The sequence below is a fragment of the Cupressus sempervirens genome, chromosome 9, assembly GCF_028749045.1.
Source record: "Cupressus sempervirens isolate cs-2001-9-10 chromosome 9, ASM2874904v1, whole genome shotgun sequence".
Classification (NCBI taxonomy): Eukaryota; Viridiplantae; Streptophyta; class Pinopsida; order Cupressales; family Cupressaceae; genus Cupressus; species Cupressus sempervirens.
The window spans coordinates 629,937,571-629,941,654 of NC_143126.1; the positions used below are offsets into that span (position 1 = coordinate 629,937,571).

Here is a 4,084-nt window from a genome sequence, read left to right on the forward strand (position 1 = left end):
GTTTGCCAAAGAATTTTTAAAATGCCACTATATAATACCTAGTAATTATCTGTAGAACTTTTTTCTACCTAGTAATTATCTATAGAACTTTTTTCTACACTCTCTAACCTTATATATATTTTTAATATAAAATTATGCACCTATGTAATGACCTACAGCTAGCTTTACTCGACTCTTTCTAACCCCGTGGATATTTCCTTAGAAAATATAATATAAACTTCAGCATTTTACTAATAAAATTTAAAAATAATAATAATAGAACTTAAATATATAGGTAAATCAATAAAACAGTTCGTATTATATTGAAAAATAGCCACAAAACTATGAGTACAGGACCAACAATAATAGTCCATATTCTTGTAACAGAAGTTTCTAGCATCTACGGAAAGAGCTCCCAGAAATTACCGATACTAAAATATAGCTCACTGTTTGGCACTGTACATATTCAGAAGTGGAAACATCAAAATCGAGATATTTTCGATTAATCGATGGCCCAACCATTTTCGTCTGCACTCAAATTTTATTTTCTATCATTCTTGGCCGAAAGTGTATCTGATTGAGATGTTTGGGTCCCATCTTAGAAGACTGGCCTCCAGATCCTCCAGTACGTACGACGGCCACGCGCCCTTTCAATCAAGCACAAAGTTTAATCGTATACATTGTCTCTTAAATAAATTCCACGGTACGGTAAATGTCTAGCTGTCCCTACCGACCAAACCGGTCGCATCACAAGGACAGTTTAGGGACACTGACCGACAAAAATAGAGTGACAGACAACTGTCATGCGATTTTTTTTCAGTCTATTTGTATTCCAAATTATAGAGATTTAATAGCTGAAAACGATAGAATATATTTATGTATTGTCCTAAAAACATAAAATTTGCAGATGCTTGAAATCGAATGGATCTGACAGCTGTCCTGCATACTTACCTGTATCTCTTTGGTTTATTCTTGCTTGCACAAAAAACCTTGCGTTCGATCCAATTGTTGGATTGGTTAAATTTAGTTGCTGAAATGATTGTGTATTTTTAGATTATCCTCTTTCAGAAGAACAAATATATACTGCATCACTTGAATCCTGTTGCTTCTCCCCCATCAATAACTGATCCTGGTTTTGTAGGGTCTACTGCTCTGTAGAGTCTAGTCATCCATGGCGTTGACAACTCCTTCACCATGTCTGATGGTTAATCATTGACAAAATATAAATAATCAATATCAGAATTAAGTATCAATTATTGAATTCATCATTTAATCAACTTTCATTGAATCAACATGTAAATCCATCAAGATTCAAATGTCACAACAATTCAATAAAATGGAATAAAATCTCACAACAATTGAATAGAATAATTGACTGAATCAACAGCTAAATCCATCAAAGACTAAAATCTCACAAGAAATGAATAGAGTAATTCTTGCAATTATAAAAACTTGTGGGAAAACACGTTTTAATTTAAATATAATTTATTTATCATGCTATAATATGCTACTTACAAAGAACATAGATGCCAGCTGTGGTTATGCAGTCCAGATATTCCAGTAAAGAACAGAGCTCACTGTTCCTTGCCAAGTGTGAGTGAATTATCATTGGAGCTGTAGGATTTTTCCGGCAATTATCTTTTAGGTGATAGGTGACATAGACGACAGAAACTTTACGGTAAAGCTCGCCCATAACCACCGGATCTGTGCACAAATGAACTGATTTTGCTTAATTTTTTGGTATAAAGAACAGTTATGTTGAGAAAATTTGAGTACATAGGTATTTCTTTTAAAGTTGCCTGGAAGATTTGTTTTCTGCTTTCTTTTACAAGTACGGATGGTTGCGGTTCCGGCCCGGTGATACATACACTTCTGAATATCACTTAGACAGAAGCTAATTGTGAAAATCTGCAGATCAGTTTCCTGTTGTACCTTATATACTAAATATTTACATCTCTTCCACACAAAATTTTTCCCTTTACGAGACGATTCGCGACTTCATTTCTTGATAGAAATCAGCGGATTCTTCTTTTCCGAGTCGCCTTTTGAAATCGGCGATGAACTCGTCCATTGTTCTCTTAAATTCCTCATCTGAAGACTTTGCCAACTCCGGACAGGAAGCTTCCATCAGGATCAAAGAATTAGCTTCCGACGGACTCGGAAATTCCTCCGCCGAGACGGTTTCCGCCTCTGTAGTTGGAACTTCAATCAACATTAAAGATTCAGCTTCCGATCTCCTCTGCATTTCTTCGGCTGAAACCTTTGCCAAAACCGTCGACGGAACTTCCGTCACGATCGAAGCTTCAGCTTCCGATTTCCCCTGCAGCTCCTCTGCCGACACGGTCGCTGGCTCCGGACATGGAACCTCCATTAAGATCAAAGATTTAGCTTCTGCTGCTTGCATTTGCTTCTGCGTCTCCGGACATTCCGAAGAGAGCTCGCCAGAATTTTTCCGCCGGAAAGACGCTGCTCGTGAGCTGGATTGCTTCTTCCCCGAAACAGGGCGCGAAGCGTTGCATTTCCGTGTGGCTTCGACTCTCCTTGTGAATTCTTCATAGATTGCTTCACTTCCATTGGAAGGAGCGAGCGATCCAGAGAGATACGCAAGGGTGAGGACTAAAACATTAGTTAGCAAAAAGAGAAACCATTGATTCGTACAGAAATTCCAAAGCTCAGGGATCTTCACAAGACAAACCTCTCGCAGGGCGACAGACACGGCTGTAAAATTAAAGCAAATCTTAAACACAGTCAAGCAAACAGCGGGAGGGAAGCAAAGCAATTTTATAGCCTGAACTCGAAATTTCAGTACTTTGGGCTTCTCCGGCTTGCGCGGTTCGAATCCCTCCGACATCTTGCAATGTTTTGTTCTCACAAACAAATAAAAAAAGAAGAAGCTGAATCTACTGACAAAAAGCTCCAAAATTCTGGAATGAAAAGAGAAGAAAGAGGAGAATTTTAGGGAGACTGTGGTTTTCCTTAGTGGATAATGGCAGGAAGGCTTGTTCGACGAAAATGAAGGGGTATGAGGTCGGACCTTTAAATAGCCAAAAATTGGATTTGTTAGGGTTAATCCGTACGTGATTAAGAAAAAGCAATCTCCAATTCATGAAACCTCGGTTGGTGGTGATCGGAGGTAAAATTGACGGCCACACTGCTTTACTTCAATCAGGTTTATTTATTGGATGGTCAATATCTGGATCTATTTAGAATTTATTTTAATTTAATTAGAGTGGTTATATGTTATTTTTAAAATTTAGATTAAGTATTATGCAGTAGATTCATGTGCAATAGTTTTTTAACCAAATTGTTATAGGGAAGGGAAGTAGTCTATGAAAATAATAAACTTGATATATATTTGAATGTTGGTATATGATGTAACCAATCAATATAACATCTTTATCAATTGAATTACAATTATTTATTTGAAAATATAATATTCAATTTAAATAATTTAAAATAGACAAAAATAAGCGACCATAAAATAAAAAAGATAAAATTAGAATATTTGAATAAATTATGCATGCACACACTACCTAGAAATACACATGTTAAGTCTCTCTCTCTCACACACACACACATGCACGCACGCACGCACACACACATACACACACACATAAATACACATGTTAAGTCACACACACACACACACACACACACACACACACACACACACACACACGTCCACACGCTTAAAGATACACATACTAAGTGACAAATACAATAAATAATAAATTACTTGTACATACATTTATGCATATATCTATTTAAAAGATGTTAGAGATATTATGCTTAGGTGCATCGAATAAGATTTCCAACATAAGTTAGATAAGTGTACTTGATATATTTTGACATCTTTGAGATAGGTGTATTTAGACATCTATACAATTTGATTTGATTTTTAGACATGCATATATACAATTTCATACCATGAACATTTCAAATATAATGATGACCTAAATTAAATTTAATAACTTTCACTGTCCACTAATCAAATTGCAAACTCCTTGCCACAATTCCACCTACACCCAATAATATAATAAACTAAAATTATAAAAATCTAAATTTATAAGTAACACATTTACATGATATTTCATAACTCAAAGAA

General features: G+C 35.7%; 1 long non-coding RNA gene across 1 annotated transcript; it reads right to left on the reverse strand.

The window, feature by feature from the left end:
* Positions 1 to 825: 825 nt before the first annotated feature.
* LOC149540292 (uncharacterized) lies at positions 826 to 1,672 on the reverse strand. Its single transcript, XR_016356381.1, has 2 exons — positions 1,495 to 1,672; positions 826 to 1,177 (listed from the first exon to the last, which is right to left on the reverse strand). It is a non-coding gene; the product is annotated as an uncharacterized LOC149540292 (long non-coding RNA).
* Positions 1,673 to 4,084: the final 2,412 nt, after the last annotated feature.